The 13516-nt window shown below is 39.8% G+C and overlaps 1 long non-coding RNA gene across 1 annotated transcript; it reads right to left on the reverse strand.

The window, feature by feature from the left end:
- Window positions 1-6583: 6583 nt before the first annotated feature.
- On the reverse strand, window positions 6584-12360 carry LOC144040784 (uncharacterized). The gene is made up of 2 exons (XR_013289854.1): window positions 11837-12360; window positions 6584-7182 (listed from the first exon to the last, which is right to left on the reverse strand). It is a non-coding gene; the product is annotated as an uncharacterized LOC144040784 (long non-coding RNA).
- Between the last annotated feature and the right edge of the window lie 1156 nt (window positions 12361-13516).

Raw genomic sequence — 13516 nt, forward strand, 5'->3', positions numbered from 1 at the left:
ACCCTACTTTGAAACCCTAACTGTAATGTAAAACCCTAGTGTGAAACCCTAACCCTAATTTTATACCCCTGTTTTGAAACCCTAACCCTAATTTGAAACCCTAGTTTGTAACCCTAACCATAATGTAAAACCCTAGTTTGTAACCCTAACCATAATGTAAAACCCTAGTTTGAAACCCTAACCCTAATGTAAAACCCTAGTTTGAAACCCTAACCCTAATTTGAAACCCTAACCCTAATTTAAAACCCCTGTTTTGAAACCCTAACCCTAATGTAAAACCCTTGTTTGAATCCCTAACCCTAATGTTAAACCGTAGTTTGAAACCATAACCCTAATGTAAAACCATAGTTTGAAGCACTAACCCTAATGTAAAACCCCTGAGTTTGAAACTCTAACCCTAATTTGAAACCCTAGTTTGAAAGCGTAACCCTAATGTAAAACCCTAGTTTGAAAGCGTAACCCTAATGTAAAACCCTAGTTTGAAGCATTAACCCTAATGTAAAACCCTAGTTTGAAACCCTAACCATAATGATAAACCCTATTTTGAAACCCTTACCCTAAATTGAAAACCTAGTTTGAAACCCTAACACTAATGTAAAACCCTAGTTTGAAACCCTAACCCTAATGTAAAACCCTAATTTGTAACCCTAACCCTAATGTAAAACCCTAGTTTGAAACCCTAACCTTAATTTAAAACCCTAGTTTGAAACCCCAAACCTAATTTGAAACCATAGTTTGAAACCATAACCCTAATGTAAAAACCTACTTTGAAACCCTAACTCTAATGTAAAACCCTAGTGTGAAACCCTAACCCTAATTTTAAACCCCTGTTTTGAAACCCTAACCCTAATTTGAAACCCTAGTTTGTAACCCTAACCAAATGTAAAAAACTAGTTTGTAAACCTAACCAAAATGTAAAACCCTAGTTTGAAAGCCTAACCCTTATGTAAAACCCTAGTTTGAAACCCTAACCCTAATGTTAAACCCTAGTTTGAAACCCTAACCCTAATGTAAAAAACCCTAGTGTGAAACCCTAACCCTAATTTTAAACCCGTTTTGAAACACTAAACCTAATGTAAAACCGTTGTTTGAAACCCTAACCCTAATGTAAAATCTTAGTTTGAAACCCTAAGCCTAATTTGAAACCCTAGTTTGAAACCCTAACCCAAATTTGAAACCCTAGTTTAAAAACCCTAACCCTAATAGTAAACCGTTGTTTGAAACCCTAACCATTATGTAAAACCCTATTTTGAAACCCTAACCCTAATGTAAAACCCTAGTTTGAAACCCTAACCCTAATAATGAACCCTAGTTTAAAACCCGAACCCTAAATTGAAACCCTAGTTTGAAACCATAACCCTAAAGTAAATCTCTAGTTTGAAACCCTAACCCTAATGTAAAACCCTAGTTTGAAACCCTAACCTTAATTTAAAACCCTAGTTTGAAACCCCAAACCTAATTTGAAACCATAGTTTGAAACCATAACCCTAATGTAAAAACCTACTTTGAAACCCTAACTCTAATGTAAAACCCTAGTGTGAAACCCTAACCCTAATTTTAAACCCCTGTTTTGAAACCCTAACCCTAATTTGAAACCCTAGTTTGTAACCCTAACCAAATGTAAAAAACTAGTTTGTAAACCTAACCAAAATGTAAAACCCTAGTTTGAAAGCCTAACCCTTATGTAAAACCCTAGTTTGAAACCCTAACCCTAATGTTAAACCCTAGTTTGAAACCCTAACCCTAATGTAAAAAACCCTAGTGTGAAACCCTAACCCTAATTTTAAACCCGTTTTGAAACACTAAACCTAATGTAAAACCGTTGTTTGAAACCCTAACCCTAATGTAAAATCTTAGTTTGAAACCCTAAGCCTAATTTGAAACCCTAGTTTGAAACCCTAACCCAAATTTGAAACCCTAGTTTAAAAACCCTAACCCTAATAGTAAACCGTTGTTTGAAACCCTAACCATTATGTAAAACCCTATTTTGAAACCCTAACCCTAATGTAAAACCCTAGTTTGAAACCCTAACCCTAATAATGAACCCTAGTTTAAAACCCGAACCCTAAATTGAAACCCTAGTTTGAAACCATAACCCTAAAGTAAATCTCTAGTTTGAAACCCTAAACCTAATGTCAAACCCTAGTTTGAAACCCTAACCCTAATGTAAAACCCTAGTTTGAAACCCTAACCCTAATGTAAAACCCTAGTTTCAAAACCTAACCCTAATGATAAACCCTAGTTTGAAACCCTAACCCTAATGTAAAACCCTAGTTTGAAACCCTAACCCTAATGTAAAACCCTAGTTTGTAACCCTAACCCTAATGTAAAACCCTAGTTTGAAACACTAACACTAATGTAAAACCCTAGTTTGAAACCCTAATCCTAATGTAAAACCCTAGTTTGAAGCATTAACCCTAATGTAAAACCCTATTTTGAAACCCTAACCCTAATGTAAAACCCTCGTTTGAAACCCTAACCCTAATGTAAAACCCTAGTTTGTAACCCTAACCCTAATGTAAAACACTAGTTTGAAACCCTTACCTTAATGTAAAACCCTAGTTTGAAACCCTAACCCTAATGTTAAACCCTAGTTTGAAGCACTAACCCTAATGTAAAACCCTAGTTTGAAACACCAAACCTAAATTGAAACCCTAACCCTAATGTAAAACCCTAGTTTGTTACCCTAATCCTAATGTAAAACCTCAATTTGAAACCCAAACCCTAATTTGAAACCCTAGTTTGAAACCCTAACCCTAATGTAAAACCCTTGTTTGAAACCCTAACCCTAATGAAAAAACCCTAGTTTGAAACCCTAACCCTAATTTGAAACCCTAGTTTGAATCCCTAACCCTAATGTAAAACCCTAGTTTGAAACCCAAACCCTAATTTGAAACACGAGTTTGAAACCCTAACACGAATGTAAAACCCTAGTTTGAAACCCTAACTTTAATTTTAAACCCCTGTTTTGAAACACTAACCCTAATGTAAAACCCTTGTTTGAAACCCTTACCCTAATGTAAAACCCTAGATTTAAAAACCTAACCCTAATTTGAAACCCTAGTTGGAAACCCTAACACTAATATAAAACCCTAGTTTGAAACCCTAACCCTAATGTTAAACCCTAGATTGAAACCCTAACCCTAATGTATAAAACCCTAGTGTGAAACCCTAACCCTAATTTTAAAACCGTTTTGAAACACTAAATCTAATGTAAAACCGTTGTTTGAAACCCTAACCCTAATGTAAAACCCTAGTTTGAAACCCTAAGCCTAATTTGAAACCCTAGTTTGAAACACTAACCCTAATGTAAAACCCTAGTTTGAAACCCAAACCCTAATTTGAAACCCGAGTTTGAAACCCTAACACTAATGTAAAACCCTAGTTTGAAACCCTAACCCTAATTTTAAACCCCTGTTTTGAAACCCTAACCCTAATGTAAAACCCTTGTTTGAAACCCTTACCCTAATGTAAAACCCTAGATTGAAAAACCTAACCCTAATTTGAAACCCTAGTTTGAAACCCTAACACTAATATAAAACCCTAGTTTGAAACCCTAACCCTAATTTGAAAACCTAGTTTGAAACCCTAAAGCTAATGTAAAATCCTTGTTTGAAACCCACACCCTAATGTAAAACCCTAGTTTGAAACACTAACCATAATTTGAAACCCTAGTTTAAAAACCCTAACCCTAATAGTAAACCCTTGTTTGAAACCCTAACCATTATGTTAAACCCTAGTTTGAAACCCTAACCCTAATGATGAACCCTAGTTTGAAACCCGAACCCTAAATTGAAACCCTAGTTTGAAACCATAACCCTAAAGTAAATCTCTAGTTTGAAACCCTAAACCTAATGTAAAACCCTAGTTTCTAACCCTAACCCTAATGTAAAACCCTAGTTTGAAACCCTAACACTAATGTAAAACACTAGTCTGAAGGATTAACCCTAATGTAAAACCCTAGTTTGAAACCCTAACCCTAATGTCAAACCCTAGTTTGAAACACTAACCATAATGTAAAACCCTAGTTTGAAACCCTAACCCTAATGTAAAACCCTAGTTTCAAAACCTAACCCTAGTGATAAACCCTTGTTTCAAACCCTAACCCTAATTTGAAACCCTAGTTTGAAACCATAACCCTAATGTAAAACCCTAGTTTGAAACCCTAACCCTAATGTAAAACCCTAGTTTGTAACCCGAACCCTAATGTAAAACCCTAGTTTGAAACCCTAATCCTAATGTAAAACCCTAGTTTGAAGCATTAACCCTAATGTAAAACCCTATTTTGAAACCCTAACCCTAATGTAAAACCCTCGTTTGAAACCCTAACCCTAATGTAAAACCCTAGTTTGAAACCCTAACCCTAATGTAAAACCCTAGTTTGAAACCCTAACCCTAATGTAAAACCCTAGTTTGTAACCCTAACCCTAATGTAAAACACTAGTTTGAAACCCTTACCTTAATGTAAAACCCTAGTTTGAAACCCTAACCCTAATGTAAAACCCTAGTTTGTAACCCTAATCCTAATGTAAAACCTCAATTTGAAACCCTAAACCTAATGTAAAACCCTAGTTTCTAACCCTAACCCTAATGTAAAACCCTAGTTTGAAACCCTAACACTAATGTAAAACACTAGTCTGAAGCATTAACCCTAATGTAAAACCCCAGTTTGAAACCCTAACCCTAATGTCAAACCCTAGTTTGAAACCCTAACCATAATGTAAAACCCTAGTTTGAAACCCTAACCCTAATGTAAAACCCTAGTTTCAAAACCTAACCCTAATGATAAACCCTTGTTTCAAACCCTAACCCTAATTTGAAACCCTAGTTTGAAACCCTAACCCTAATGTAAAACCCTAGTTTGAAACCCTAACCCTAATGTAAAACCCTAGTTTGTAACCCGAACCCTAATGTAAAACCCTAGTTTGAAACCCTAACCCTAATGTAAAACCCTAGTTTGAAACCCTAATCCTAATGTAAAACCCTAGTTTGAAGCATTAACCCTAATGTAAAACCCTATTTTGAAACACTAACCCTAATGTAAAACCCTAGTTTGAAACCCTAACCCTAATGTAAAACCCTAGTTTGAAACCCTAACCCTAATGTAAAACCCTAGTTTGAAACCCTAACCCTAATGTAAAACCCTAGTTTGTAACCCTAACCCTAATGTAAAACCCTAGTTTGAAACCCTAACCATAATGTAAAACCCTAATTTGTAACCCTAACCCTAATGTAAAACCCTAGTTTGAAACCCTAACCTTAATGTAAAACCCTAGTTTGAAACCCCAAACCTAATTTGAAACCATAGTTTGAAACCCTAACCCTAATGTAAAACCCTACTTTGAAACCCTAACTGTAATGTAAAACCCTAGTGTGAAACCCTAACCCTAATTTTATACCCCTGTTTTGAAACCCTAACCCTAATTTGAAACCCTAGTTTGTAACCCTAACCATAATGTAAAACCCTAGTTTGTAACCCTAACCATAATGTAAAACCCTAGTTTGAAACCCTAACCCTAATGTAAAACCCTAGTTTGAAACCCTAACCCTAATTTGAAACCCTAACCCTAATTTAAAACCCCTGTTTTGAAACCCTAACCCTAATGTAAAACCCTTGTTTGAATCCCTAACCCTAATGTTAAACCGTAGTTTGAAACCATAACCCTAATGTAAAACCATAGTTTGAAGCACTAACCCTAATGTAAAACCCCTGAGTTTGAAACTCTAACCCTAATTTGAAACCCTAGTTTGAAAGCGTAACCCTAATGTAAAACCCTAGTTTGAAAGCGTAACCCTAATGTAAAACCCTAGTTTGAAGCATTAACCCTAATGTAAAACCCTAGTTTGAAACCCTAACCATAATGATAAACCCTATTTTGAAACCCTTACCCTAAATTGAAAACCTAGTTTGAAACCCTAACACTAATGTAAAACCCTAGTTTGAAACCCTAACCCTAATGTAAAACCCTAATTTGTAACCCTAACCCTAATGTAAAACCCTAGTTTGAAACCCTAACCTTAATTTAAAACCCTAGTTTGAAACCCCAAACCTAATTTGAAACCATAGTTTGAAACCATAACCCTAATGTAAAAACCTACTTTGAAACCCTAACTCTAATGTAAAACCCTAGTGTGAAACCCTAACCCTAATTTTAAACCCCTGTTTTGAAACCCTAACTGTTGGGTCTGATATTACAGATCCCCTTAGTTACTGACCGTGCACCAAGGAAAAAGGAGGCAGAAGCTGTTGCTTTGTTTTATTGCAACCGCGGCTGGGAGAGGAGAGGAGGCGCGAGACCTTAACTCACGCTCGGCTCCTTCCGACTCTCTCTCCTCCCCCGGCCACCTCGTCGCTTTTATTACAGTTAAGTTTCAGTTTCGTTTCATACGTCATGGAAAAATACAAAACATTAGAGAAAGTTGAGCGGCGCCTCTAAACGACAGTTGATAATATAAAAACACAAAAATATATACAGGATATTCTTTAAAATACACATAATGTTAAGACTACTGTTTTAAGCAACTTCACATTCCCTCCTGTTGTGGATTTAAAAGGATATCAGTAAATACTAAAACAATTAAGTTTTCTCAGTATTACTTCATTAATAGATTCACAACATTTGAACCATTCTCAGGAAATGGCGAAAACCCTTAACTTAAAGGGAAAAATTCCATAACTCCCCCACCGCACGGTGACGAGAACCTCTTGGTCTGAGAATGGAACTGAATTTGAAGTTAGGGAAACACAATAAGATGAGGGTCACACTTTTGTGTCGGTCTCCACAGTGTCAACATAATCCTCTACGCGTAGTAAGTTATATTGATACATCTGGGCCACGAACATACGGGCGACTAATCTCTTAGACATTGGGACAATACAGCAGGAACAAATAACACATAATAAGATAAACATTATAATGATCAAAGTCCAAACAATGTCTGAAAAAGGGTCATCTTCTCCTTTGTTCTTCTTCTTTTTGACAAGAATCAGGGGGTAATCCCTTATCTGAGTTCGGTGACCTTTTTGCAGTGACTCTGGTGGATCCACGTCTCTCTCTCAGCGATTTTGAGAGCGGTGGGTGTGGTCAGGAGAACAACGAATGGGCCGTCCCAGCGTGGGCTAGACCATGTTTTCCTTTTTATCACCTTCACCAACACCAGGTCACCCGGGGTCACCGTTTCCTGTGCAGGAGGAAGAGAAGTAGAGGGCAGATCATTTGCTCTTGACACAGTCCGTTCTTTAAACAAGTCACATAACCATTTAGTCAGTGGATCTGCCTCTCCTGTTTTGTCTGACCATGGCTGATTTTAAATGGATGGCCATATTGTCAACGATGGTATTTACAAAATGGCTACCGTTATCACTCCACAAGACTCGTGGAATGCCATGTTCTGGTATTATGTGTTTACAAATAGCTTTAGCTACTGTGAGGGCGTTTGGATGTTTTGAAGGAACAAGTTCAACCCATTTAGTTAGTGAGTCTACTAACACTAAACAGTACTTGTGCTGACCACTTCTGTGTAGTTCAATAAAGTCCATGTGTTAAACTTTAAATGGGTAGGAGCCCACTGGGCATTTCCCTCTCTGTGGTCTTAAGTTTCCCTGAGCATTGTGACGACAACACACCATACATGACCTACAAAAAGTTTTAAAATAGGTTTGTAAGCCCTGTGGTATTGTCATTGTCTGTTCTACCATAGATATGATCCCTCCTGTTGAGACATGGGACTTCCCATGACTCAATGTGGCTACTGCGTGGAACAGACTGCGGGGGATGACTGGTCGGTCTTCTTTGTGGATTAAATCCACCAGTGGTTGCGTTATTTCGGCGAAGTCCAGAACCCATAGACGGCAAAAGTTCACTAGGCCTAGGAAGGCCATCATCTGTCTTTTGGTCTTTGGTTTGGGGGCATCAAGGATAGCTTGTTTCCGATCAGAGGTTAGTTTTCTTCCTTCTGCCGATATGATGTGACCTAAGAAAACTACTTCGGTCTGAGTCCACTGTAGTTTGGTCAGTGAGGCTTTGTTTCCTGTCTTTGCCAGGTGTTGACACAGTTTCACTGCTTCTTCTTGATTTTCTTCTTTGGTTGGACTGGCGATGAGAATGTCATCTACGTAAATCAAGATTTGAGTGGTTTCCCTGTGTTCATGGAGGCTCAGACAGTTGTTGATTTCTTGAGAGAAAATGGTGGGGCTCTCTGCATAGCCTTGGGGTAGTCTCGTATAGGTGTACTTCTTTTGATTAAAGGTGAAACCAAACCAATGACGGGCGGACTCGTGCAATGGGATGGAAAAGAAGGCGTTGCTTAGATCAATTACTGTGAACCATTTCTGTTCTGGCTTCAGCGCATTGAGTAGAGTGTGGGGGTCGGGGACGCAGGGGGCTCTCTGTTTTACTGCCTGATTTACGGCTCTTAAGTCGTGGACCATTCGCCAGGTCGTGGTGTCTGCTTTCTTTACTGGAAAGATTGGAGTGTTACAAGTTACCTTGGGGGCTTCTATGAGCACTCCAGCTTTTACCATGTTCATGATTACTGGTGTGATTCCTTCTTTGGCATCAGGTTTGAGTGGGTATTGATTGATTCGTGGGCGATAGTTTGTTCTTGGTTCAATTGTTACTTCTGTGGCTGTGGTCATTAGGCCCACATCGGTTTTTGACGCTGACCACAGCTGAGGTGGTATTTGATCCATGGCGTCTTTTAGTGCCAGGATCGTGGTTTCCTCCGGATGTCATGTACTTAGGTGGGTGCTGGGGACAAATGTTGTCACCCAGTTTAGTTTTTTCCTCCAGACCACGTTTCCTGATGACATGATGCGTTTAAATCTTCCATCTTGACATGGGGTCCACGGAAGTCGTTGTTCGGACCATGTTACATCTCTTATTTTTGATCCTATGTCCTTCCATCTCCAGCCTGTTGGTTTTGCCAGTGAAATGTGGAAGGGAATGCCAAAGCCTTCATATGTGGTTAATGCATATATGTAATCTGGAAAGATTACTGTGGCTGCCATCCATCCTGCCTGTTCGTCCCAAATTAGGTCCTTTATTTGGGCCCGCATGGTTGTCAATCGGGACCATTGATCAAAGAAGTCTCTGTCCTCTTTGTTCGGGGCGAAGCGGATGGTGGAGTGAAGTGGGTACGTGGTTTGGGGCACCCAATTTGAATTTGGTAGGATTTGTTCTGGCATCTGTAGCAGATTGTTTGTTACTGATGTTGGACCTTTTTGGATCGGATCCAGACTGTAGAATGGGCGTGGTTTGTCTTTTCCTTCTAGTACTAACATCTGCATTGGTGTTTCTTGTCCTCTTTTTGTCACGACCATGCTGGAGCCTTCGACCATTAATACAAGGCTCATGGCTTTTATCAAATCTCGTCCGATGAGGTTTTCAGGACAACGAGGCACGTAAACGAAAGTTTGATCTGGGTATTCTGTTCCGTCTTCATCAATAATGGTCAGTGGTTCGGTAAAGTAATGGATGGCTGGTCTACCTCCCACTCCTATGACCATTATTGTGCTTTTTGACAATTTGACACCTGTTGGTAGATCAGTGATCACGGAGGATTGTGCTCCTGAATCCACAATGAATTTCAATGTTGTCGTAAATGGCCCTAAGCCTAGTTTTCTTACTGCTGGGTCAATAGAGGACATCTGGCTAAACAGGACTGTCAGGTCAAGCACCTCGACGATCGTTCTGGTGTCATCAGGGTTTTCATCACTTGACCTTTCCTGCTCGCGTCATTCGGTTGGATCCCAGTGGTCAGATTTTGGGGTCTCAATTTTTTGTTTGGAGCGGCAATCTCGGGCGAAGTGGCCGTACTTGCCACAATTGTAGCACACATCCTGTCTGGTGGCTGGTCGGCCTCTTCCTCTTCCGCGTCCACGTCCTCTACCCCGATTGGGTTGGTTTTGGTAGTAAATTGGTCCAGAAGGTGGAGGAGAGGCATGTTGAAAAAATGTGTGCATGGCATTGAAGACTGATGATTGCGCTTTTTGTCTTTTTAGGTCTTCAGCGTGTGAGGCCCAAGCTACGAGATCATTCACCGGGGCAGTTCTCCAGGTGTGGTAATGTTTCTTGATAAAATTGACTGTACCGTCCACTAGTCCATCCAGGAATGTTGCCCGCAGTAATGTTTGGTATGTGCTTTGTGCCTCAGTGCTTTCTTCGATGCCACCATGTAGTTTCAGTACGTCTTGGAGGCGGTCCACATATTTTTGTGCGCTTTCTTCAGGTTCTTGGCGGCATTGGCGGACTTTAGTTAAATCAGGTGGTTTCTTGAACACTGCGATGGCTCTTTCTAAAAGAGTATTTAGGGCGTTGTCTAGTTCTTGGCCTGGTTGGTAGACTTGGCCTCGTTGGTTGGCTGGAGCAAAGGCTCCTTGGAATCTTCCAACTCGATGTCCTGCGGTCAGACGTAGGACGCTTAGTAATTCATTGCCATTGAGGTGATAGGATCCATGTAGTTCTCTAATTGCAGCTGCCCATTTTTCAACGTTGTCTTCAATGGGAGGAACTGATGCGCATGCGGCTACTTTTTCTTCTTCGGTCCATGGGCGATAGAGCAGCAAGGTCTGTGGATGAGCAGGTTGACCAGGATTTGGCATTCCATAAGCTGGGTTGGCTACAGCTACCATGGGATATGCTGCCACCTGCTGAATGTCTGGGTATAATTTTGTTGTTGCAGCCAGGACGTCTGCTGTTGGTTTGTTTGATCTTGTACGGCTTCCAATAGGAGGGGAGGCTCCGTCCCCAAAACTCGTGGAGGTGGAATTTGGGGAGGAGGTAGACGGGGTAGGCGGTTCCCGCTGTTGGTTGACGTTTACTTCCTCTTCTGGATCATTTTGCTGTCGCACTTCAGCCGGTGCATTTCCGTTGTCTCTTCGTCTGGCGCCGGTTTCTTCCGTTGGTCTTATCTTCATCTGATACATTTTTCTTTCTGTCTTTTCCTTTTTTCTTTTCTCACTTTCCAAAATGCTTTCTGCCCTCATTTTACACTGTTTTATCCACACTTCAACAGCACGTAGTTGTGCTTCCAATTTTTCTACATTCTTTCCCTTTTTAATCTTCTTTGCTCTTTTCTCCACTAAACTTTTCTTAACTTCCTCTTTGTTCCTGACATCTCTCAAAGACGGGTTAAAATCATACTTGGTCACCCAGGATTCCAGATACTTGCACGCATTAGCGTCAAAGCTTGCAATAAATTTAACATCCTGGTGTTGTTCTATTTCTTTTCTCAATGACTGGCCCATTGTATGTATTCCCGAGCGGGCAGCAGTTACTCCCTTCAAACCTTATCTCATAAACACGCACAAAGTACACACCCACACAAAGACACACGCACACAACCACACACACACAAAAACTCACACACAAACACACACACTTAGTCTTTTCTGTGGTGCACCACTTTCTAATTTAAAACCATGATTTGTGTTTTAGGCGATTAATTTTAATCGCAGTCAGTTCTGTTCTGACCTAATAAATCTTTGTTATATTGAACACAGATATTTTGGTAACCAATGAGTGGGGAGGTGTAAATTATTACGTATTTACGGCAACGTTTAATTTCCTCTACCCGGGCACCCGAAAACGACACTTTTTTTTAACAAGTTAAAAACTAGTCAATAAAAGTATTTTGGATCTCATCTAATAAAACCGTGATCCCTTTGATGCCCGGATCATGTATACCATGGGTTTTTTTTCTCTTCTTCACGGGCCAACGCCCAAGCGCTTCTCTTTTACTCCCCACTTTTCTATTTTTCTCTTACTTCTTCAGTATATTTAGTGTTCCTTTTTCAAACTTCTGTGTAAATCGTGATAATTAAACAGCATAATACCTGTTAGTCCTCTGTGCCGGTCTGGTTCGCAGGACCCGGTGTCCGGGCGAACGGCCGAGGCCGGAGCGACGAGACCCGTCACGCAAGGGGAGACGCTGTCGACAGATTCTCGGTGTCTTCGGTTCGGCGGCGGTCGTCCGTCCAGATGCAGGTCCCAGGTTTCGGCACCAATTAAATGTTGGGTCTGATATTACAGATCCCCTTAGTTACTGACCGTGCACCAAGGAAAAAGGAGGCAGAAGCTGTTGCTTTGTTTTATTGCAACCGCGGCTGGGAGAGGAGAGGAGGCGCGAGACCTTAACTCACGCTCGGCTCCTTCCGACTCTCTCTCCTCCCCCGGCCACCTCGTCGCTTTTATTACAGTTAAGTTTCAGTTTCGTTTCATACGTCATGGAAAAATACAAAACATTAGAGAAAGTTGAGCGGCGCCTCTAAACGACAGTTGATAATATAAAAACACAAAAATATATACAGGATATTCTTTAAAATACACATAATGTTAAGACTACTGTTTTAAGCAACTTCACACTAACCCTAATTTGAAACCCTAGTTTGTAACCCTAACCAAATGTAAAAAACTAGTTTGTAAACCTAACCAAAATGTAAAACCCTAGTTTGAAAGCCTAACCCTTATGTAAAACCCTAGTTTGAAACCCTAACCCTAATGTTAAACCCTAGTTTGAAACCCTAACCCTAATGTAAAAAACCCTAGTGTGAAACCCTAACCCTAATTTTAAACCCGTTTTGAAACACTAAACCTAATGTAAAACCGTTGTTTGAAACCCTAACCCTAATGTAAAATCTTAGTTTGAAACCCTAAGCCTAATTTGAAACCCTAGTTTGAAACCCTAACCCAAATTTGAAACCCTAGTTTAAAAACCCTAACCCTAATAGTAAACCGTTGTTTGAAACCCTAACCATTATGTAAAACCCTATTTTGAAACCCTAACCCTAATGTAAAACCCTAGTTTGAAACCCTAACCCTAATAATGAACCCTAGTTTAAAACCCGAACCCTAAATTGAAACCCTAGTTTGAAACCATAACCCTAAAGTAAATCTCTAGTTTGAAACCCTAAACCTAATGTAAAACCCTAGTTTCTAACCCTAACCCTAATGTAAAACACTAGTCTGAAGCATTAACCCTAATGTAAAACCCTAGTTTGAAACCCTAACCCTAATGTCAAAACCTAGTTTGAAACCCTAACCCTAATGTAAAACCCTAGTTTGAAACCCTAACCCTAATGTAAAACCCTAGTTTCAAAACCTAACCCTAATGATAAACCCTAGTTTGAAACCCTAACCCTAATGTAAAACCCTAGTTTGAAACCCTAACCCTAATGTAAAACCCTAGTTTGTAACCCTAACCCTAATGTAAAACCCTAGTTTGAAACACTAACACTAATGTAAAACCCTAGTTTGAAACCCTAATCCTAATGTAAAACCCTAGTTTGAAGCATTAACCCTAATGTAAAACCCTATTTTGAAACCCTAACCCTAATGTAAAACCCTCGTTTGAAACCCTAACCCTAATGTAAAACCCTAGTTTGTAACCCTAACCCTAATGTAAAACACTAGTTTGAAACCCTTACCTTAATGTAAAACCCTAGTTTGAAACCCTAACCCTAATGTTAAACCCTAGTTTGAAGCACTAACCCTAATGTAAAACCCTAGTTTGAAAC

Source organism: Vanacampus margaritifer, unplaced genomic scaffold (genome assembly GCF_051991255.1).
Source record: "Vanacampus margaritifer isolate UIUO_Vmar unplaced genomic scaffold, RoL_Vmar_1.0 HiC_scaffold_23, whole genome shotgun sequence".
Taxonomy (NCBI): domain Eukaryota; kingdom Metazoa; phylum Chordata; class Actinopteri; order Syngnathiformes; family Syngnathidae; genus Vanacampus; species Vanacampus margaritifer.